The following is a 25,203-nucleotide window of genomic DNA, read 5'->3' as shown; positions in this document are numbered from 1 at the left end:
ATAGAAGATGGCTGAGGCCACCACAGAGTCATAAAAGGTCCGTAAAAGAGTCCTGCACACACCAAAGGACCTCAGTCTCCTCAGCAGGTGGAGGCGACTCTGGCCCTTCTTGTAGAGGGCGTGGGTGTTGACGGACCAGTCCAGCTTGTTGTTAAGGTGAACACCCAGGAATTTGTAGCTGTCTACCAACTCTATGTCCGCTCCCTGGATGTTCACCGGTGTGAAGTGAGATGTTTTCCTCTGGAAGTTAATGATCATCTCCTTTGTCTTGCTAGTGTTGAGCTGCAGCTGGTTAAGCTCACTCCAGCTGACAAAGTCCCTGATGACTGTCCTGTATTCCAGATCATTCCCCTCTGAAACACAACCAACAATGGCTGTGTCATCGGAGAACTTCTGAATGTGACACTGTGTGGAGTTGTGTGTGAAGTCCGAGGTGTAGAGGGTGAAGAGGAAAGGGGAGAGCACCGTACCCTGAGGGGCACCTGTGCTGCAGAGTACCATATCAGACACACAGTGACGGAGCCTCACATACTGTGGTCTATTGGTGAGGTAGTCTATAACCCATGCAGTCAGGTGTTGGTCTACTCCCACACTCTCCATCTTCACTCTGAGCAGTGACGGCTGGATGGTGTTAAAGGCACTGGAGAAGTCAAAAAACATGACCCTCACAGCGCTCCCGCTGTCCTCCAGGTGTAGCAGTGATCTGTAAAATGTCACTGTAGCAACTCAAAATGATTCTCAGTAGTTTGTGTGGCCCCCACGTGCTTGTACGCATGCCTGACAACGTCGGGGCATGCTCCTGCTGAGACTACGGATGGTGTCCTGGGGGATCTCCTCCCAGATCTGAACCAGGGCATCAATGAGCTCCTGGACAGTCTGAGGAGCAACCTGGCGGTGCCGGATGGACCTAAACATAATGTCCCAGAGGTGTTCTATTGGGTTTAGGTCAGGTGAACATGGGGGCCAGTCCATGGTATCAATTCCTTCATCCTCCAGGAACTACCTGCATACACTAGCCACATGAGGTCGGGCATTGTCGTGGACCAGGAGGAACCCAGGTCCCACTGCACCAGCGTAGGTTCTGACAATGGGTCCAAGGATTTCATCCCAATACCTAATAGCAGTCAGGGTGCCATTATCTAACCTGTAGAGGTCTGCGCGTCCTTCCAGGGATATGCCTCCCCAGACCATCACTGACCCACCACCAAAGCGGTCATGCTGAATGATATTGCGGGCAGCATAACGTTCTCCACGGCATCTCCAGACCCTTTCACGTCTGTCGCATGTGCTCAGGTTGAACTTGCTCTCATCAGTGAAGAGCACAGGGCACCAGTGGTGTAGTTGCCAATTCTGGTGGTCTATGGCAAATGGCAATCGAGCTCTACGGTGCTGGGCAGTGAGCACAGGGCCCACTACAAGACGTCGGGCCCTCAGGCCACCCTCATGGAGCCTGTTTCTGATTGTCTGGTCAGAAACATTCACACCAGTGGCCTGGTGGAGGTCATTTTGTAGGGCTCTGGCAGTGCTCATCCTGTTCCTCCTTGCACAAAGGAGCAGATACCGATCCTGCTGAGGGTTGAAGGACCTTCTACGGCCCTAGAGGGAGTCTGCAAAAGTGGCCTCTATAGACAGGTTGGCGTCCAGTTTGAATGTTGACCAGTATAGGAAAAAAAAAGAAAAAAAGGGAAAAAAATAATAATAATAATGTTGACCAGTAGAGGGCACTGCGGACTGCGGATAAAAGTTGTACAGCACTACTAGGCTTGTTATTATCATGGTTCATGGATCATGGTAATTCATCCTGAACCTGCATATGAGTCAAACAGTAGCACATCACATAATACAATTCACAATTTTGCATGTCCAAAAAGGAGTAGGAAGAAGCAAAGCTTATTTAATCCTACCCCTCATCAGTTTCACATCAGTTGCAATACATTTATTCACCTGTCCAACGCAGCCAGCAGCCACCCATTTTGTCTCCCTTGGTCAATATCTGACTGCATATAGCAGCCAAATTATCAACTCAAGTAGAAGCTTCATGCACAAAAAAGTTTTGTTTTTCAATCAATGAAGGCGTCGTGTGTAGACTTTAATTACTGAGTCCTAGCTCAGTCACAATCATTCACAAGATCCACACAAACTGTCAGTTGTTCTACATAAAAAAGCCGTCTTCTTTTGTGATTGCTATTTCCTGGTCAAACATGTAACTTTAAGAGCATTTGCACCAAAACATTACCGCAAAGTATGCTGGGAACAGGACGTGCTCCCAGCGACGCTACAATAAAAAAAAAACATATGCTAGCATGCATGCGGCAGCGGGAGCAAAACTGAGTTCGGTTGTACTTAACTGAAGTATTTTATCAGTTATCAGTTATTATTAAGCCTCTAGCTTCCTTTTCGTAAGTAAAAACCTTGGCTATGATTGCACTACATTGTCATGTAGACCTACAAAGTACACTTGGAAGAACAAGAGGTGAATAAATGTATTGCAACTGATGTGAAACTGATGAGGGGTAGGATTAAATAAGCTTTGCTTCTTCCTACTCCTTTTTGGACATGCAAAATTGTTTGACTCATGCATGTTCAGGATTAAAACCATGAACCATGATAATAACAAGGCTAGTAGTGCTGTACAACTTTTATCAGCAGTCCGCAGTGCCATCTACTGGCCATTTGTTTACAAATATAACACCGTGCAGTATTTATAATTTTCACATTTGGACCTGAACTAAGTGTGTGCACGCGCGTGCGCGTTAAAATGTCCCTACAATGCGTAACCTTCTGCATGCTACACTCATCCACGTTCTCTCACTTCCTCCTTGCTGTCATGTGTGATTCTTCCATCCATGTGATCTCTGCAGAGCTCTTATCAAATGCACTTGTGCCACCTTGTGGTAATTTTTATGGCTTAAAAGTGCTCTAAAATGTTAATGCCTTAGTGGAGAGTTGCATCATGACCTCTTTTTGCCTGTCGCGCAAAAAAACTTAAAAGATGTGTAAATACATTGATGGGATCGGGTGTTTGGGTTTATAAAAACGTATAACTATGTTTTTGGTGTTGAATGAGTTATTTATCGTGTGATTAATTGATTTATTGATTATTGTGACAGGCCTAACTGTCCCTCAATACTGGAAATATGTGTGGGACATAATGTGGCAGGGAGGGCGTTCTGCCAGCCTGGACAGGCACGATCCCACACCTGCACAGTAAGTGCAAAATGTATCGCAAAACCTCCGGTCCATGCAGGGCGGAGCAAAAAATACACGGTTGCATCTCATCTCTATGTGTACTTATTTTGAGAACATGTCAATGAAGTGGGTCAGAATTATCACAACAAATATCAATTTGGAGCTCAGTATTATAAAACGTGGCCTTCAAGCCAAATCAATAAATTCTCTGTGCCCGCTCAGCATCTCCGTAATTAGCTCATTTGCCAGTTTATTAGGTAAACAGATTAACTTGATGCAGAATAATACGTCAGCCTAATGACAAATCCTCCTTTCATGAGGATTATAGTGTTAGCTTTTTATACCGACTGGCTTTGAGAGAGAGATGGTGATTTCAACTAATTATTATGTCAGAGGCTGTAATTTGTGGAGGTTTGGGCCCGATTACGCGGGGAAGCCTGGCACAGCACTTTGGAGTATAAAGCATCAGTGGCGGCTGGGATAAGTGCCCAAAAATAACAGAAACATCAATACCTGCACTGTCTAATAATGACAACCTCCGCAAACAACGGTGCCCCCTGTGCCAGAACCACTCACCCCCAACTGTATACAACAGGGGTGTCAAGATGGGGGGACATTTGTGGCCTGCATTCTGAAAATATTATTTAAAAAGAAAAATCAAGAATCAAGTCAAAATATTAAGAGAAAATAGTTGTAATTTAACGAGAAAAATGTCAGTGTAAAAAAATGTATTAACACAAAAGACAAAACGGTACAAAATGTCCACAGGAGAAAAAAATACAACACAAACCTCCGGGCCTAGCCACGAAAAAAACTCAACTGAAAGTACAAGAACGGAAAGTGCTGCACACACGGATAGCAGGGTCAGTCAAAAATGTATAACAAAAAAAAAACACTGTAGAAAAACTAGCAGGTACAAGAAAAAAACAAAAATCACTGCTGCACTAATGCGAGGAGGAAGCACAAAATAAGATACGGGGGCAGGGTTGACCAGACAGGAACACAAGATAGCATGCGAACATGAGAAGACAAACAATTTGGCAATGGATAGCAAGCAAGACAGGCTCTAAATAGTCCCTGCATTGATTGATTACAGGTGTGCATGAGCTCCTCCCCTGGGTCGGCAGATGTGCTGCAACAGAGAAACAGTAGAGGGCAGCAAAACAACACCACAGCTCATGACAAAAAAAGTCGTAATTTTGCAAGAATAACATTAATATGATGAGGAAAATAACGTAATTTTAGTAGCATTAAGTTGCAATATCACCACTGAGTATTAGGGCCACATTTAAAAAAAAAAAAAATATTTTGAGAATGAAGTCGTAAATGTCCGACTTATTTTCTCATGAATTTACCAATTTGACGTCTTTATTTTTTCAGCTCCGTCGTAAAATATTAAAGAAAGATGTTATTTTAAAAATATAAATTAAATATATATATATATATATATATATAATAATATATATTATATATAATATATATATATATATATATATATATATATATATATATATATATATATATATATATATATATATATATATATATATATATATAATATAATATGAAAAACAAGTTGTAATTTTTTTGGAAAAGTAGGTTACCTGCATATTTACGACTTTATTCTTGTAAATTTATATATATATATATATATATATATATATATATATACAGTGGTATGAAAAAGTATCTGAACCTTTTGGAATTTCTCACATTTCTGCATAAAATCACCATCAAATGTGATCTGATCTTTGTCAAAATCACACAGATGAAAAAACTGTGTCTGCTTTAACTAAAACCACCCAAACATTTATAGGTTTTTATATTTTAATGAGGATAGCATGCAAACAATGACAGAAGGGGGAGGAATAAGTAAGTGAACCCTCTGCCTAAGGAGACTTAAAGAGCAATTGAAACCAATTTTTACCAAACAATTCAAGTCAGGTGTGTGCCCGATCACTGATGAGTGGTTTAAAGCTGCCCTGCCCACTATAAAACACACAGAATTGGTAAGAATTGTCTTGATGAGAAGCATTGTCTGATGTGCAGCATGGCTCGCTCAAAAGAGCTGTCTGAAGACCTGCGATCAAGAATTATTGATTTGTATAAAGCTGGGAAAGGATACAAAACCATCTCTAAAAGTCTGGATGTTCATCAATCGACAGTCAGAGAAGTTGTCTACAAATGGAGAGAGTTTGGCACTGTTGCTTCTCTCCCAAGGAGTGGCCGTCCACCAAAGATGACGCCAAGAGTTCAGCGCAGAATCCTCAGAGAGGTAAAAAAGAACCCTTGAGTGTCTGCTAAAGACTTACAGAAATCACTGGTACAGTCCAATATCTCTGTGCACACATCAACTATATGTAAAACAATGGCAAGAATGGTGTTCATGGGAGGACTCCACGGATGAAGCCACTGCTGTCTAAAAAAACATTGTTGCTCGTTCAATGTTCGCAAAAAGGCACTTGGACACTCCACAGAAGTTTGGGCAAAATATTTTGTGGACTGATGAAACCAAAGTTTAATTGTTTGGGAGGAACACACAACGTCATGTGTGGAGGAAAAATGGAACAGCTCACCAACATCGACACCTCATCCCCACCGTGAAGCATGGTGGAGGGTGCATCATGGTTCGGGGCTGTTTTGCTGCCTCAGGGCCTGGACAACTTGCAATCATTGATGGAAAAATGAATTCAAAAGTTTATCAGGATGTTTTGCAGGAAAACCTGAGGCCGTCTGTCAGACAGTGGAAGCTAAAAAGAGGATGGATGCTGCAACAAGACAATGATCCAAAAGACAGAAGTAAATCAACTTCAGAATGGTTTCAGAAGAACAAAATACACGTTCTGGAGTGGCCAAGTCAAAGTCCACACTTGAACCCCATTGAGATGCTGTGGCATGACCTCAAGACAGCGAATCATGCCAGACATCCCAGGAATCGGACTGAACTACAGCAGTTTTGTAGAAAAGAATGGGCCAAGGTTAGTCCTGATCGACGTGCCGGACTGATCTGCAGCTACAGGAAGTGTCTGGTTGAAGTAATTGCTGCCAAAGGGGGGGCCACAAAATATTAAATATCTGGTAAATATATTGGTAAAAATTGGTTTCAATTGCTCTTTAAGTCTCCTTAGGCAGAGGGTTCAGTTACTTATTCCTCCCCCTTCTGTCATTGTTTGCATGCCATCCTCATTAAAATATAAAAACCTATAAATGTTTGGGTGGTTTTAGTTAAAGCAGACAAAGTTTTTTCATCTGTGTGATCTTGACAAAGATCAGATCACATTTGATGGTGATTTTATGCAGAAATGTGAGAAATTCCAAAAGGTTCAGATACTTTTTCATACCACTGTATATATATATATATATATACTGTATATATATATATATATATATATATATATATGGAGTGCTCAAGAGAAGAAGCAAACCACTTCCTCCAGGACACCTTGAGTGACCCACTGAGGGAACAAGATCTAGGACCCAACAAAGCGCTCACCTGCCCTGCCCCACCGACAGCAGAGTTCAAGTTGACGGAGCCTAGCCTGAAGGAGGTTGAAGAGGTTGTCAAGGAGCCCGCTCAGCATCTTCCCCAGGCCCCAGCGGTATACCGTACCTCGTCTACAAGCGCTGCCCAGTGCTTCTCCAGCACCTGTGGAAGACTCTGAAGGTGATCTGGCGAAGGGAGAGTGGCCGACCAGTGGAGGTGTGCAGAAGGAGTTTGGATTCCCAAGGAGAAGGACTCGAAAAACATCAACCAGTTTCGGACAATCTCACTATTAAGTGTGGAAGGGAAGGTGTTTTTCAGCATTGTCTCAGAAAGACTGACCAAGTTCCTACTACATCGACACTTCAGTGCAGAAGGGGGGGATTCCTGGAGCCCCTGGCTGCCTAGAGCACACCGGAGTAGTGACACAGCTCATCAGAGAGGCCCGAGAGAACAGAGGTGACCTTACTGTGTTGTGGTTGGACCTGACAAACGCCTTCGGGTCCATCCCACACAAACTAGTGGAGCTTGCCCTACACCTCCACCATGTTCCCAGCAAGATCAAGCTCCTGATTTTGGATTATAACTCCAACTTCAGGCTCAGGTTCACTTCTGGGTCAGGAACATCAGACTGGCATCACCTTGGGAAAGGAATAATTACCAGTTGTACCATCTCTGTTACCCTTTTCGCATTGGCGATGAACATGGTGGTTAAGTGATGGACAAGTTCCGGTTTTCTATCTCTGGGTCTGCAATCCCATCCATCACAGAGCAACCAGTCAAGAGCCTAGGGAAGTTCTTTGACTAGAGCCTGAAAGATTCTGCTGCCATACAGGACACTGGCGAACAACTAGGGGCGTGGCTCACTGAAGTGGACAAGTCCGGCCTGCCTGGTAGATTTAAAGCCTGGATCTACCAGCACTCCATTCTGCCCAGAGTCTTGTGGCCTCTCCTCGTCTACGCAGTCCCTGTCACAACTGTGGAATCCTTCGAAAGGAAGATCAGCGGCTTTCTTCGGAAGTGGCTGGGCTTTCCGCGTAGCCTCAACAGCGCTGCCCTGTACGGGACAAGTAACACCCTCCAGCTACTCTTCAGTGGGTTCATTGAAGAATTCAAGGTGGTACGTACAAGAGAAGCCCTCCAGTATAGCGATTCCAGGGACAGAAAGGTGTCATCAGCTAGGATCGTAGTGAGGACAGGAAGGAAGTGGAGGGCAGAGAAATCAGTGGAGGTGGCAGAGTCACGCCTCAGGCAAAAAGCGCTGGTAGGGGCCTTGGCAACAGGGAGAGCAAGCCTGGGCTACTTCCCAAAGACCCAAGTGAGCCAGGCTCGGGGAAAGGAGAGACACCATCTACTCCAGGAAGAGGTTTGAGCAGGCGTGGAGGAAGAGCAAGTGAGCAGGGTAGTGGGACTCCGGCAGCAAGGGGCCTGGACAAGATGGGAGAGCACGTTGCAACGTAAAGTCACCTGGTCAAACATCATGCAGGCAGGTTTCCACCGAATCCGGTTCCTTGTGCAGGCAGTCTACGACGCCCTCCCGACACCAGCGAACCTCCATGTGTGGGGGAAGAAAGAGAGGCTGCCTGGAACATCTCCTAAGCAGCTGTCCAAAGTCCCTGGCTGATGGTCGCTACCGCTGGTGCCATGAACAGGTTCTGAAAGCAGTTGCTGAAAGCATAGCCTCGGCCATCAGCACCAGCAAAAAACACCATGCTCCAATCAAGGCAGATCCCTTCATCAAAGCTGGAGAGAGACCCCGGGCATGTCCACAGAGTACATCAGGACTCCTCCACTCAGCCACTGATTAGCGCTTGCACGTTGACCTGGGAAAACAACTGAGGTTCCCCCAGCACATCGCACCAACGTCTCTCCGACCAGACATGATCATTACCTCAGAGGCTTCAAAACATCTGATCATGCTGGAACTGACAGTGCCCTGGGAAGAGCGTATTGAGGAAGCCAACGAAAGGAAACGTGCCAAGTACCAGGAACTGGTGGAGGAGTGCAGGAGAAAGGGCTGGAGGACATTTTACGAGCCAATAGAAGTTGGCTGTAGAGGCTTTGCAGGACGTTCTCTCTGCAAAGTCCTAGGCCATCTGGGTATAACAGGTGCGGCCAAGAAGAGGGCCATCAAATCCGCAAGCGAAGCTGCAGAGAAAGCCACAAGGTGGCTGTGGCTCAGAAGGGCAGATCCGTGGGTTGCTACTGGGACGCAAGCCGAGGCATGATCAACCCCGACTGGGTCACCAGGGGGTGGGTGTCTGATGTTGCGAGACCCGAAACACCCAATGAGCCCAGGATACATCACTGATGATGCGTCCCAGTGCATCCAGGAGATGTTTCTTTCAAGTATGTTGTAAAATATTAAAGCCCTGTTATTATTTTTTTCAATATATAATATGAAAAATGCCCTGCGATTGGCTGGCGACCAGTCCAGGGTGTACCCCGCCTGTCGCCCAAAGTCAGCTGGGAGAGGCTCCAGCATGCCCCCGCGACCCTAATGAGGAGAAGCGGCATAGATGTCACGTTCCACGGGCTCTTTCTGGTTGCCCCCGTCTCCCGTGCCTTTTCTGTGTTTCTGTCCAGATCCTTAGTTCCTGGCTGGAGGCGGAGCTGCTGAACGCACCTGTAATTGAGTGCCTACGCCACTACTTAGGCTGACTACGGACAGCTGGAGAACGCCGGATTATTCCTTCGCTACACCCCGTTCCAGCCGTGTGTGTCCCTCAGCCTCGTACTGTTTCCAGTCTCTTGCTAGCGCTCAGCAGACCCTGCCTCCAACAGGCATTATTTGTGTTCTATTTTTTCATGGTGAACCTGTTTTGTCACCATCGCTTTACGTTGTGAATTCTGGAACAGAATAAATTCTGTGCTCACCTACCTGCCTCCAGCCTCTGCATTTGGGGTTCCCAGACCGGCACCTAACCGCACCGTGACAGAATAATCCGGCCATAATATGGAACCTGGTGACACGGACCCCCTTAAGAAATCACTTCGTCTCCAAGCGATGCGTCTCACCAAGCAAGAGGAGCAGTTCGGTGCACTTGGAGCCAGTGTGCAGGGGTTGGCCGAGCGACAAGACGCTCGTATGGCCGCACTTGAGTCGCAGCTCAACGCTGTGCTGTACGCCCTCCAGGGTCACCCGGCTCTCACTCTACCACAAGCCGCTGATGTCGCTCCGGATCATGCGCCCCTTCCTGTCCCCGAGTCCAGCTCGGCGGTCGTGTGCCCCCAGCTTTCTAAGCCAGAGCGATTCTCCGGGGACTCTGGGGACGTGCGCACCTTCCTGACCCAATGCGAGTTGCATTTCGAGCTGCAAGCGGCCGCTTTCCACTCGGAGCGCGCTCGCGTAGCCTTCGCCACGTCGCATCTCACCGGCAAGGCGGCGGCCTGGGCTATGGCAGAATGGAGCCGGCGATCGGCCATCTGTTCTTCCTTCTCCGCGTTTGCCAAATCCCTGGAGCAGATATTCCAGCGGAATCAACCCTGAGGCTGCGCCAAGGTCGCCGCAGCATATCGGATTACGCAATCGAGTTCCGTGCGCTCGCGGCGGAGAGCGACTGGAACCCCTCCGCGCTGTTGGATGTGTTCGCTGACGGACTCGCTGAGCGGATAAGGGACCACGTGATCCCTCTGGAGACTCCGGGGAATCTCGACGAACTGATCGCTCTGGCCGTGCGAATAGAGAAGCGTTTGGGCCACCGGGAGCAGGACCGCCTGTCCCGTCGAGCAGCACCAGGTTACGACCGGAACCTTTTCGAAGAGCGCCCTCTCTACAACCGGCCGCCATCCACCACGGGAACCACGCCATTGCTGGCGCCGGAGGAGCCCATGCAGCTCGGTGGGCACCGTCTCACCCCAGCAGAGAGGAGGCGGCGCATGCGGCTTCACCTCTGCATCTACTGCGGACAAGCGGACCACACCATCTCCCTCTGCCCCATTCGTCCTGGCCACCAACGCTTCCAGACCTCCACCTCGTTTCATCCTAGTTCGCCGATGGACTCACAGACTACGCAGCCGCCTCCTGCTGCTCCAGCGGCCACCCGATTGCATCTGCCAGGTACACTCGCATGGTCTGATATCAATGTCGATATCGATGCTTTTATTGACTCAGGCTCGGACGATTGTTTTATTGACGAGTTTTTCGTTGCTAATTCCGCTATACCTGTAGTTCCGCTAGCAACAGCTAAAGTGGTTCGTTCCCTGGATGGGCGTCACCTGGCTAATGTCACTCACAAGACACGCCCCCTCTCGCTCCATCTGGCTGGTAATCACCGTGAAATTATGACATTTTTTGTCATCCCCTCGCGCTCTGCTCCCGTGGTGCTGGGGCTTACATGGTTAGGCAGACACAATCCGCACATAGATTGGGCCAGACCTGCCATTGTTAGTTGGAGCGTGTTTTGCCACACGCACTGTTGCAAGGGGGTGTGCGCCTCCTCGCAGGAAAGTATCGACCTCACCTTGGTTCCTAACATGTATCATGATCTCAGAGAGGTTTTCAGTAAAGATAAAGCCACATCACTCCCCCCCCACCACCCTTATGATTGCTGTATTAATCTCCACCCGGGTGCGGTTCTCCCTTCCTCACGCCTGTATAATGTTTCTAAACCTGAAAGAGAGGCACTTGAAGAATACATCTCCTCCTCACTTGCCTCCGGTCTTATCCGCCCCTCCTCCTCACCACTTGCCACTGGTTTCTTTTTCGTTGAAAAGAAGGACAAGTCACTCCGCCCCTGCATTGATTATCGCGCCCTTAATAATATCACAGTTAAAAACAAATATCCACTTCCTTTATTAGATTCCGCATTTAACTCTCTGCATTCTGCAAATTTTTTCACCAAGCTTGACCTCCGCAATGCTTACCACCTCTTCCGCATCCGCGAGGGGGATGAGTGGAAGACTGCCTTTAACACACCATTGGGTCATTTTGAATATTTGGTTATGCCTTTTGGCCTCACGAATGCTCCCGCAGTTTTCCAGGGTCTCATAAACCATGTCCTCCGTGATATGCTTGGACGTTTTGTTTTTGCGTATTTAGATGACATTTTAATTTTTTCCACTTCTCTCGAAGAACACATTCAGCAGGTCCGGTTAGTCCTCCAAAGACTTCGCGAGAACAAGCTTTTTGTTAAGGCTGAAAAGTGCACTTTTCACTCTTCATCCGTTTCTTTTCTGGGGTTCATTGTGGAGAAGGGGCAACTCCAAGCCGATCCTGCCAAGATCCAGGCAGTGGTTGACTGGCCCACTCCTACATCACGTAAGCACCTTCAAAGGTTTCTGGGCTTCGCAAATTTTTACCGTCATTTAATTCGGAATTTCAGTCGGGTTGCAGAACCTTTGACCAGGCTCACATCTACTAAAGTTCAGTTTATGTGGACCCCAGACGCTAACTCCGCCTTTGAGAAGCTTAAGTCCTATTTCACCTCTGCTCCGGTTCTTGCTCACCCTAACCCTCACTCTCCTTTTGTTGTCGAGGTCGACGCTTCCGATACCGGCGTCGGGGCCGTCCTCTCCCAGCGCTCCACCATCGATCACGAGCTGCACCCCTGCGCCTTCTTCTCACGCCGCCTGACCCAAGCAGAACGTAATTACGATATTGGCAACAGGGAGCTGTTGGCGGTCGTCTTGGCGCTGCAGAAGTGGAGACACTGGCTGGAGGGCTCGGAGGTCCCATTTGTTGTACACACAGATCATAAAAACTTGGCCTACCTCCGATCTGCCCGGAGACTTAATCCCAGGCAGGCGCGCTGGGCACTTTATCAGGCCAGGTTTGACTTCACGCTAACGTTCCGCCCTGGATCCCAGAACGGCAAGCCGGACGCACTCTCCAGGATGCATTCCCCACCTATGGACTTACCTCAACTAGAGACCATCCTTCCTCAGTCCCGCATCCTGGGAGGCCTTCAGTGGGACGTGGAGAAGCGAGTGGCGGAGGCCATCAAGGACTCCTCTCCTCCGGGGGACTGCCCCGCTGGTCGCCTGTTTGTGGTCTCAGAGCTGCGCCCGGAGGTTCTACGTTGGGCTCACGAATCCAAGCTGGCTTGCCACCCGGGGGTATCACGCACAATCTTCCTCCTGTCTCAGCGGTTCTGGTGGCCTTCCCTCCGCTCGGACGTCAAGGAGTTTGTGGCCGCCTGTGCTAGTTGTGCCCGGAATAAGCCGTCCCATCAAGCCCCAGCGGGGCTGCTGCGCCCCCTGCCCATCCCCTCCCGACCGTGGTCCCATGTGGCACTGGACTTTGTGACGGGTCTCCCACCATCCAATGGCAACACGGTCATTCTTACCATCGTGGATCGTTTTTCCAAAATGGCCCATTTTGTCGCCCTCCCCAAGCTCCCCTCGGCACTGGAGACAGCTCAACTTTTGGTCAAAGACGTCTTCCGGCTTCACGGTATTCCCTTCGACGTGGTCTCGAACAGGGGACCACAATTCTCTTCGGCAGTTTGGAAGGCTTTCTGCAGGGCCTTGGGCACATCAGCAAGCTTGTCCTCCGGCTCCCACCCTCAAACTAACGGCCAGTCAGAAAGAGCTAACCAAGATTTGGAATCCGCCATCCGCTGCGTCTGCCACCAGCAACCAGCCTCATGGTCCTTCAATCTGCCGTGGATTGAGTATGCGCGCAACACCCTGGTCAGCTCAGCCACAGGCCTCTCACCTTTCCACGGGGCCTACGGGTACCAACCTCCAGCTTTCCCTTCGCTGGAGGCGGAGTCGGCGGTCCCTTCCGTGTCAGCCAACCTGCGCCGCGCCCGCCTAGCCTGGCGCAATACCCGGACAGCACTGGCACGTATGGCCGAGCGTAACCAGCATTTGGCCAATCAACATCGGTCGGTGGCCCCTGAGTACAAGACTGAACAGAGGGTGTGGCTATCTACTCGCGATCTACCCCTGCACACAGACTCCAAGAAACTACAACCCAAATACATCAGTCCTTACCCTGTGGAACGGTTCATCAGTCCCTCGGCCGTCATGCTGAGGCTCCCGGATAATTCATCCTACTTTCCATGTGTCCCTCATCAAACCAGTCAGTGTCAGCGACCTAAGCCCTCCGGAGGTGCCTCCTCCTCCTCCCAGGCTCATCGACGGCCATCCCACATTCACGGTCAAGGCCATTCTGGATGTGAGAAGAAGGGGCAGGGGTTTTCAGTACTTGGTCGACTGGGAGGGTTACGGCCCCGAGGACCGCTCGTGGATCTCTCGTGCCCTCATTCTGGATCCCCAATTACTATCCGAGTTTTACAGTCGCTTCCCGGAGAAGCCAGGTAGGCCGCCAGGTGGCGCCCTTTGTTAAGGGGGGGAAATACTGTCACGTTCCACGGGCTCTTTCTGGTTGCCGTGCCTCCCGTGCCTTTTCTGTGTTTCTGTCCAGATCCTTAGTTCCTGGCTGGAGGCGGAGCTGCTGAACGCACCTGTAATTGAGTGCCTACGCCACTACTTAGGCTGACTACGGACAGCTGGAGAACGCCGGATTATTCCTTTGCTACACCACGTTCCAGCCGTGTGTGTCCCTCAGCCTCGTACTGTTTCCAGTCTCTTGCTAGCGCTCAGCAGACCCTGCCTCCAACCGGCATTATTTGTGTTCTATTTTTTCATGGTGAACCTGTTTTGTCACCATCGCTTTACATTGTGAATTCTGGAACAGAATAAATTCTGTGCTCACCTACCTGCCTCCAGCCTCTGCATTTGGGGTTCCCAGACCGGCACCTAACCGCACCGTGACAATAGAAAATGGATGGATGGATTTATAGTATGAAATACACGCAAAACAGCAAATAAAGTTGAATTTTTTTGGAAAAAAATGTGGTTCAATAAAAGACAGTTCTAAATATTATGGAAATGAATTTGCAAGAACAAAGTTGAAATGTAAAAAAAAACCCAGCAGAAATGAAAACAAGCTGCTGTAATTTTATGAAAATTAAGTCAAAAATATAAATAAAAAAAAGTCCTATATTTTCTAGAATCAACTACAATGTAATGACGATGTGTATGTGTTGGCGGACGTGTGCACGTGGGCTTGCCTGCATGTTGTGTATATACAGAAGAACTTTTGGCATTTTTCTCAAATCAAATATGTGCCTTGGCTGAATGAAAGGTTGGGAAACACTCGTTTATGTCATGTTTCAAGTGTTCGGGAGGGTGTAAAGTCGGTGAAGAAGACCGCCGATATTAAATTTGTTCCGCTAAAAACTGTCCACAAGCAGCCGAGTCGCCGGCTAAATCAATTTCACAATCTTCTATAATTTCCTCTGCTTGTGTTCCTCGCTGTCAGCTTCTAAAAAGACCGTCCTGAGAAAGTAGAGCAGGACGTTGGGAGGTTTAGATCTTTTTTTTTTCATTTCCTTTTAATCGAAGTTAGGGAAAGTGACTCTGAAGAAGTACTCCAATAAAGTATTGAAGTACCCTTGACTGAGAAGCCTCTTGTTATATCACGTACTGTATTAAAACATTTCAATACAAATCCTTGACTGGAGGTCTTTCACAGGACTTGTCTCATTCACCTGCACAAAATTAAAAAATAAATCAGCTCCTAGAAACATAACAATGCTCACTTTTGATGGTACTGTTCTCTCCTTGGTTCATAACAGTCTGAATGAATTAACTTTTAATAACATGTTCAATTTTATATATATATATATATATATATATATATATATATATATATATGCACACTATATATATATACTGTATATATATATATATATACAAAAAAAACAACAAAGATGGAAAAAAACTGCTGTAATTTTACAAGAACAAAGTCCAAAAATGAAAACAAAACAATTGTAATCTAATCTTAAAAAAAAAGTCAGAAATGTACAAGAATTAACGTCATAATATAGAAAAAATAACATCATTTTAGTAGCATAAAGTTCAAATATTGAGGAAAAAAAGATGTCATTTTTTTAAAGTCATAATATTAGGAGAAACAACAATAAAAAAGTAAAAATGAATAATTTTGGTATTTCTGGAAAATTTGGTTGTGGAAAAATGTATAATGTTACGGGAATAACGTCAAAATGTTCTGGAAATAAAGTCATAATTACGGGAAGAAAATTTACAAGAAAAAAGCTGAACTACTTGAAAAATAAATAAATAAATAAATAAACAAGAGCAGAAATGGGAAAAACTGCTGTAATTTTACAAAAATAAAGTCTGAAAATTAATCCAAAACAGTTGTAGTCTAATGAGAAAAAGTAAAAAATATACAAGAATAATAGCAACAATAAAGACGTTAATTTTTAAAAGTGGTATCATATTAAGAGAAACAAAAAAAAAACCTGACTAAAGTTGTCATTTCTGGAAAATGAGATTGCAAAAAAGTTACAGTGTTACGAGGAAAAAGTCCAAATATGATGGGAATAAAGTCATAATTACACGGAAAAAAAAGACAAGCAGAAAGTTGAAATAGTTAAATACTTAAAAAAAAAAAAAAAACAACAGCAAAAATGGAAAAAACTGCTGTAATTTTTACAAGAAGAAAGTAAAAAAAATAAACTAAAAATTTCTGATCTAATGAGAAAAACTCAAGAAGAAAGTTGAAATCATTGAGAAAACCCCCCCAGCAGAAATGGAAAAAACATCTGTAATCATCGGTGAATAAAGTCAAAATATTAAAAGACGAGAAAACGAGAAAAAAGTCACAATTCAATCGTGTCGCTGTCGCTGTAGCTTGGTTAATATAGAAGAATAAAGTCAAAATATTCAAAGAAAAAAGTCTAAGGAGAATAATCTTGCAATAGAGATGAGATAAAAACACAGGCATAGTCATTCCGTAGCACAGCAAAATATGTTTAAAAAAAGGTGTAATATCAAAAACAAACAAAGTTTTATTTTTTTTTTTTTAGTTTGGGGACAAAATTTTACTATTATGTGAAAAAGTCCCCAAAATTAAAGTAAAATAAAAAAATCAACAGTAAAGTAAGAGTAATATTAGACTCTACAGTCATGGCCAAAAACATTGGCACCCCTGTGCTTCTGTCAGATAATGCACCACTTCTCCTTGAACAAACGTCTTTTGTTTGCACTCAAGCAACACAAAAAAAGCTGAGAAAAAACCCAAATTGATCATTCCACACAGAACAAAAACATTGGCACCCTCAATTTCATATTTGAGAGCACAACCTTTGGAAAAAAAAGAACTGAAATCAATCCCCTCCTGTAACCATCAGCAAGTTTCTTTCATCTTTCTATTGGAATTTTGGCCCACCCGTCTTTTGCCAGCTGCTTCAGGTCTAAGGGTGCCTTCGCCTGGCCTCACCCGCCTCCAAAACCAATTTAAAAAGGACCATCAACAAATGGTAAAGATAGTAACGCTGACGTTTGTGTGCTGTTGCTCAACACGGGTGTACCACAGGGTTCAACGCTGGGACCTATGTCATACAGTATATACATACGAAGCCCAACTGAATGTACCCCTTCCAGCTACGATGGGGTCTCTCCTGCTGTCAGCGCTGAAGCAACAGTTTTGAATAAAGTTACTGTAACCTAAAAGGAGCGCGTGCTAGCAGCTGTCAAGGTCAGGCACGAAGGCAAACAATGAAAAACACTTGACGGCTTGTCTAAGTCGTCACTCATGTTGTTGAATTTCTCTCACCTGCATCGGGCTCTGTGACGGCAACGGCCTTGAGGCGTACATTTCAAGTGCGGCGTGATGGACAAGATGGCAGCTGAGCCCCACAGGTGTACATATGCATGCGGGACGCCGCTGTTCTTTTGCTTTTATTCCAGCGTGTGACGGTCAGTCATAACAAGTATGCGCTAAAAAAAAAAAGAAGAAAAGAATGAAAAAGGTGCGACAAAACCACCTGCTGTCACCACTAATGTTGTCGCTTTTGTTGTTAAAAAAACAGTATTTACCCGAGGACCGGAGGACGCCAGTCATCTCCATGGCAACCGGCATGTTTCAGTTTGCCAACAGAGGTGTGGAGAAACACAATTTAGCACTTTGGGCTAAATGCCTGTCTGAGCACGGCGCCGTGTTAGCTCACATAGCTTGTTTGGTTTTCGCGACACCTCTCTTAAGAACGAGGATAAGGTCATGTGATATCTCCAACACGGCACAGACCCGCAGCCCTCTGGTAGCCATAGGTGGATTTGTACTCGCTTACTGCTTGGCAGCCGTGTTTTTTGGTCTTTCTTAATTCCTCGTTTCCTCCAATGCAGCCATGGCATCACCTTTAATGTCCCTTTACAAAACAGAGAAGTCATCTTTACATTCATTATAATTATTTCAGTCAATATTATTATTATAATAATAATTATCCTAATTAGACGCTAATTATCGGAATTAGGGCGGCCAGACTCAGCCACCATACGGCATATATGTTTATACATAAACATTAATCAATATACACTCAACAAAAATATAAATGCAACACTTTTGTTTTTGCTTCCATTTTTTATGAGATGAACTCAAAGAACTCTTCCCATATCCACAATATCACCGTTTCTCTCAAATATTGTTCCCAAATCTGTCTAAATCTGTGATAGTGAGCACTTTTCCTTTGCTAACCCACCTCACAGGTGTGCCGTAACAAGATGCTGATTAGACACCATGATTAGTGCACAGGTGTGCCTTAGACTGCCCACAAGAAAAGGCCACTCTGAAATGTGCAGTTTTGTTTTATTAGGAGATGGGGGGGTCTGGGGACTCAGAAAACCAGTCAGTATCTGGTGTGACCACCATTTGCCTCGTGCAGTGCAACACATCTCCTTGTCAAAGGGTTGATCAGGTTGTTGATTGTGGCCTGTGCAATGTTGGTCCACTCCTCTTCAATGGCTGTGTGAGGTTGCTGGATATTGGTGGGAACTGGTGTACGGTGTTGTATGCGCCGATCCAAGGCATCCCAAACATGCTCAATGGGTGACATGTCCGGTGAGTATGCTGGCCATGCAAGAACTGGGATGTTTTCAGCTTTCAAGAATTGTGTGCAGATCCTTGCTACATGGGGCCGTGCATTATCCGGCTGCAACATGAGGTGATGGATGTACTGCCAAATTCTCTGAAACGCCTTTGGAGACGACTTTTGGTCAAGAAATGAACATTCAATACATGAGCAACAGCTCTGGTTGACATTCCTGCTGTCAGCATGCCAATTGCACGCTCCCTCAAATCTTGCGACATCTGTGGCATTGTGCTGTGTGATAAAACTGCACATTTCAGAGTGGCCTTTTATTGTGGGCAGTCTAAGGCACACCTGTGCACTAACCATGGTGTCTAATCAGCATCATGATACAGCACACCTGTGAGGTGGGATGGATTATCTCAGCAGAAGTGATCACTGTCACACACTTACACAACAATATTTGACAGAAATGGTGATATTGTGTATGTGGAGCAAGTTTTACATCTTTGATTACGACTATATATATATATATATATATATATATATATATATATATACATATACATACATATATATATATATATATATATAGTCATAATATTCAGAGAAAAAAACAAAAAAAACAACTACAGTTTCATACAGTTTCAGTGAGTGAGTGTGTGGTGAAGCTATAGTCGCTAGCCGGCTAGTAGCTAGCCAGTGTGGTGTGGCGAAGTGTCACTACACCAGCAAAGTAGCTCTTGGGCGTAACAATGTTTACAACAATAATAATAATAACAATGTCGCTGTAGCTTGGTTAATATACAAGAATAAAGTCAAAACATTCAAAGAAAAAAGTTGTAGTCTAAGGAGAAATAGTCTTTTACGAGACGCCCATGGTCGCTCCTCTTCCATCACCTCCGGATAGAAGGAGTTTTACAAGAATAACGTTATAATATTATGAGGATTTTTGTTTTTTTTGCGTAAAGTTTATTTTTTAGAAGTATATCCATCCATTTTCTATACCGCTTCTTCTTTTTAGGGTCACGGGGGTATGCTGGAGCCTATCCCAGCTGACTTCGGGCGACAGGCGGGGTCCTGGACCGGTCGCCAGCCAGTTGCAGGGCAGGGCACATATTAGACAAACAACCATTCACATTAACTTTTTTGGAATGTGGGAGGAAACCGGAGTGCCTGGAGAAAACCCACACACGCACGAGGAGAACATGCAAACTCCACACAGAAATGCCCAACGGAGAATCGAACCCAGGTCTTCCCGATCTCCAGACTGTTACTGTGTTGGCCAACATGCTAACCACTAGGCCACCGTGCGGCCCTTTGTTGCGAAAAACATACCAAAAAAAAAACAACAAATAATTTTGCGGAATATGTTATAATGTTACGAGAATAAAGGCAAAATATTATGGGAGTAAAATCATAACTACAAGAAGAACATTTAAAAGAAGAAAGTTGAAATAGTTAGAAAATAAAAAAAAATAACCCACAGCAGAAATGGGAAAAACTGCTGTAATTTTACAAGATAAAGTAAAAACATTTCAACTAAAAAGTCGTAATCTCATAAGGAAAAAGTCTGAATTTTACAAGAATAACATCATAATATTACGAGGACAAATAACATAATTTTAGTAGCATAAAGCTGAAATATTAAAGAAAAAGACCATTTTTTAAAGTCATAATAATAGGCGAAAAAAACAAAAAAAAACAACAAAGTAAATTTGGTTGCGGAAAAAATTACAATGTTACGAGTATAAGAGTGTTATGAGAATAAAGTCAAAATTACAAAAAGAAAGTTGAAATAGTTGGGAAATTTAAAAATAAACATCAGAAATGGAAAAAAAAACTGTCACGTCTTCGGCCAGGCAGAGTTCTGGATTCCAGGACGCAGAGTAAACACACAGCGGTTGCTATACAAAAAGATTTATTACCAAGGGCAATAAATAAAAAAATACACACAAATGATACACAAAGGATAACAAAAAGACTCAGGGCATATTGCAAGAAGAAAACGGAAAATCACTGCCGAAAACTAAGGCAGGAATAAAGGTAGCAAGTAAACTTAGGGAGCTGCAATACAAAAACTATGCAGAACTAACTAGCGTTAGTTAGGTGTGTCTCATCAGCTCAATTAGTGGAGCAGCATGCACTGAAACAGACAGCAGACAGGCGGCAGCAGAGCGACATACACTGGACATGACAAAAAGCTTTAATTTTAGGTGAATAAAGTCAAAATATTAGTAAAAATATATCTATACAGCACAGTATAAAGTAAGATTTCCTTATTTACATTTATTCACACGGCAATCTATGACGATGTAGTTTTTGCCATAAAAGTAAAAGCAGCAGTTAAGAGAGATGCTAAAGAGAGAAGCACCTAAGAACGACCATAAAGGCACCTTTCATTGATCCAGTACCGAGGCAAGTCTGCAGTCAATGCTCATATCGACATTCTGGATGTTCTTATAGTATCCTTCAAGATCCCTTGTTTTCCTTTTTTTTTTTAGCATTTTTTTAGTGTTCTTGGAAACACCAAAAAAGAAATTCTCAAAAGAAACAAGTCAATGCAAATATGTCAAGGACACCTTTTAGTTTTCAGAGTGGCGGTCGGATGCGTTGCTGTTGGGGTGTTAGGGGCGATGGCTTGCAACAGTTCGGGCCTCAGTGGGATTTAGATGCTTTAAAAAAAAATATTTACATATCAAAAGTGCCCTTTGGAGTAGAGTCAAACCTCCAGCACATTCAGCATTCACGGGCCTGTAAATTTGCTGATTTTTTTATAAGAAAAATATTCAATATTTTTTTCCTCCGAAAGCAGATGGTTATTTTCCGCAGAAGACACATCTCATCCACCGTAAATTGGTCATAATTTATAAATGGGTGATGATATAGGTATAGAGTACACTGTATAGCATTCATGTACAGTCGTCCCTCGTTTATGGTGGTTAATTGGTTCCAGACCTGACTGCAATCAGTGAATTTTCACAAAGTAGTGTAAGCTATTTTTTGTGACGCCCTTATTTGGTACCACCCCCACAGGATGTGCTATTATTTTGAAGGCGGGAAGTGTTGTAGTGTGTGTTGAGGTGACTTGATGGAAGTGATGAGAGAGACTAACTGGCGAATAATAAACGTGCCTCCTGCAGCTCCGGCTCCTGTGCTTTTGTCCACTCTGCACTCCCACAATATTAGTGGAAATCTTCATCTGCTCTGTTACATTGGTGGCAGCGGTGGGATCTATCCAGAGAGGAAGCCCAGCTGTTTCTGTGACGGTAAAGCGTGAAGTTTAGGCAGTTAATGACAGTTAGCCAACCTGCTAACTTGTATTAGCTTAGCTGCTAAAGTAGTATAGTGAGGACGTGCACGGAGCTCACGTGTTGGCTCGCCGTGAGTAAGAAGGATGTGGAAGCGTGACGAAGACCTGCTGGATTACACATCCTCTCGCTTGGAGAGGCCTTTTTCCAGTAATGTGAAAATTTAACTGCCGCCACTGTTCTCTGGGGACGACGACGAAAGTTTCTCCTGCTGGCCAATATGAAGTGGCTGTGAGGGCGCTCGTGGCAGGTACCGGCAGCAACTATGATGATGAACTAGCCCGAATTCTCCCTACAAGATTATCCAAGGCTGCTTTCTTGCTGTGGGACAGTTTACCTGCGACAGTACAAGCGGATTATCCTACAGTAAAGGAGAAGCTGCTGGATGCTTTTCGACAGAGACATTTCCTAGACAACTTCAGAGCTAACCTTGCTGCTCGACGTCGTGCCCCGGGTGAGAGCCTGGACGTCTATGCCGCTGATATAGGGAAGCTCGTGGACGAGGCCTTCCCTAATTATGGGAAGCCGCACAAAAGGAAGAAAAATTTCGTAGATTTCTAGCTGGACTTGACCCATGCCTTAAGGCGAAATGCCAGGAGCAGGGAGCTTCTGATTTAGCTGAAGCCCTGATCATTGCAGGCCGCTGTGATATAGCCCGAGAAACTTTGAGAAGCGACTACACCTGCCACCCTGTCAGCGTACCTGCAGGTAGGGGTGCCCCCACCCAGGTGCATGTCATCTCAGAGGAGGCTCGCTGGCATCGTACCATGGAGGTGCTTGCAGAAGACATGAAGGAAATGAGGAAAGACATTCGAAGACTTTCGGCTGAAAATGAACGGCTCAAGTGTCGCGGCGGGAGCAGCGAGGTCTCCTCCCCCATCCCTGGGCGATGTCGATGCCAGTGTGGGGCCCGGGGTTGCCAGTCCTTGCATCCCTGGTCTGAGTCGCGAGGACGTTCGCCTTCTCCAGGATGGCGGGCCCGACGTGAGGACCAGTACACCGGACCAGATCGCCGCTCTCTATCTCCCTACTTTGACCGAGCTGCTTCTCCTGAGGGGCGGAGCCAAACACCGACCAAGACCAACAGCTTCTACGGCAACTCAGCAAGACGACAAGGGGTGAGATTCCTCTCTCCAGGCCGCCAAGACCCAGCCAACCCGCCGGGAAACGGGATGTAGCTGGTGTTGTGGCCCAGACACCAGCTACCACACCGGAGGTAACCTCTCCACCTTCTCAGAGTCACGTTGCTGCATTTTCTCCGCCCACTGAGCAACACGAGGGAGCATTGAAGGTACGGAACTCAATATTCTGATAGACTCTGGTTCCTCTGAATCATTCATTAGTGCCAATTTACGCCAGTCTGTTCCGGCCCTGCGCCAGCGCCCCCTTAGCACAAATATTATTGCAGCTAGGGCCGTAAATAGACAGCTACTGGACACACTAGGGACTGTGATGACTACATTACGCTTAGGTAATCAGACATGGCAGCATGTTTTCCATGTACTACGGAAGTCCACTCAAACTGCAATTCTCGGTCTGGACTTCCTGACGGCACACCACGCACTGTTGGATTTTAACTTGCTGAGCAATAAGGACTTGATTCCGGTATGTTGTAATGTGTCCCTCACGTCTACTTTAACACTGGCCCCATTGAGTGAGATGCTGGTCCCGGTGCGCGTCTCTCCCGCCGGGCCGGTTGACCACCTCCCTGAATTTATTGGTTACATTGAGCCTAACCCTCAGAGTAAGAGTGAGTGTGTGGTGGCTCACACGCTTAACTCTGTCAAAAATCGTGCTACAATGGCCCGACTGCTGAACCCTACCAATCAAGGCCTGACGCTGCGAGAGGGCACCCATCTCGGGGAGCTCTTCTCTGTGAATGAGGGGGAACTAGTGACACCTACAGTCCCCACCCCTGCGATGGTGTCCCGGGTGGCTGCAACTATAATTCTGCCGGTGTCCTTGGCAGAATCCCCTGTTAATGCTTTGCAGATGGGACAATTGAGGGCCCTGCTAGATGAATATAGCGACATTTTTAACACCTCCAAAGCAGTAACTGGTAAATGCACCCTTATAAACACTGCATTAACACAGGTGATCACCCACCTGTGAGACAGCAAGCCTACCGGGCCTCTCCTGAAAAGAGGGAGGAGATGGACAGACAAGTGGATGCATTGCTTGACGACGGGGTAATTGAAGAGAGCTGCAGCCCATGGGCCTCCCCTGTTGTTCTTGTAAAGAAAAAGAATGGTGATTGGAGATTCTGCATAGATTATAGACGCTTGAACAGCATCACAGTGAGGGACTGCCATCCCCTGCCTCGCGTGGATGACACTCTCGACGCACTGGCGGGGTCCTGTTGGTTCAGTACCTTGGATTTTTCAAATGGCTATTGGCAGACTGAGGTGGCTGAGGAAGACCGCCGGAAGACAGCTTTCACCACGGGGAGGGGCCTGTATCAGTGGCGGTCCATGCCCATGGGTCTCACCAACTCACCTGCCACATTTCAGCGCATGATGGAGCTGGTTCTTCACCTGGCAGGTGTGAATGGTCTATTTGGACGATGTGTTAATATTCAGCCCAACGTTTGAGGAGCACCTGGCCAGCCTGCGAGAGGTGTTCTCGCGTATACAGGCCACGGGGCTCAAGCTTAATCCCCGGAAATGTCACCTTGCGCGGGACCATGTGGTGTTCCTGGGCCATGTGGTTTCACGTCATGGACTGCAACCAGATCCGAGAAACACGGACAAGGTAAAGACTTGGCCCACACCACAATCACCCACTGAAGTGAGGGCCTTCTTGGGCCTGTGCTCGTACTACAGGCGATTTGTGAAAGACTTTGCTCATAAGGCTGACCCCTTGCATCATTTAATTGCAAAGATGTTTCTTTTGAATGGACTAATGATTGTAACGCAGCTTTTGAGTATTTGAAATCTGTGCTCTCGTCCGCCCCAGTAGTTGACATGCCGGATTATGCTGCTCCTTTTCAAGTGTACACTGATGCCTCAAATGAAGCTGTAGGGGCGGTGTTAGCTCAGGATAAGGAGGGGCTGGAAAGAGTAGTGGTTTATGCCAGCCAGTCACTTACTAACACCCAGCGACGTTGGTCTACATTTGATAAAGAACTATGGGCTGTAGTGTGGGCCGTCCGTTTAGTTTGGCATTATATTGGGGCGTCTGACTTTACTATAATAACTGACCACAAACCTCTTCTAGGGCTCCGGGGCATGGCCATTGACAAAGATCCATCCAGAAGAGGGCCAGATGGATCTTGGAGCTGGACCCCTTTAACTGGGTCATGCAATACATGCGGGGGTGTTCACCTTGACAACAAGCTGGACTGGTCCGTCAACACACACGTCCTCTACAAGAAGGGCCA

The 25,203-nt window shown here is 45.9% G+C and overlaps 1 pseudogene; it reads left to right on the top strand.

Moving 5' to 3' along the window:
* The first annotated feature begins 6,587 nt into the window (after positions 1 to 6,587).
* Positions 6,588 to 8,935, top strand: LOC129187274 (uncharacterized; annotated as a pseudogene).
* The last annotated feature ends 16,268 nt before the right edge of the window (positions 8,936 to 25,203 follow it).

This window comes from Dunckerocampus dactyliophorus, chromosome 9 (assembly GCF_027744805.1).
Source record: "Dunckerocampus dactyliophorus isolate RoL2022-P2 chromosome 9, RoL_Ddac_1.1, whole genome shotgun sequence".
NCBI classification, from domain to species: domain Eukaryota; kingdom Metazoa; phylum Chordata; class Actinopteri; order Syngnathiformes; family Syngnathidae; genus Dunckerocampus; species Dunckerocampus dactyliophorus.
This window is presented reverse-complemented; position numbering and strand designations above follow the sequence as displayed.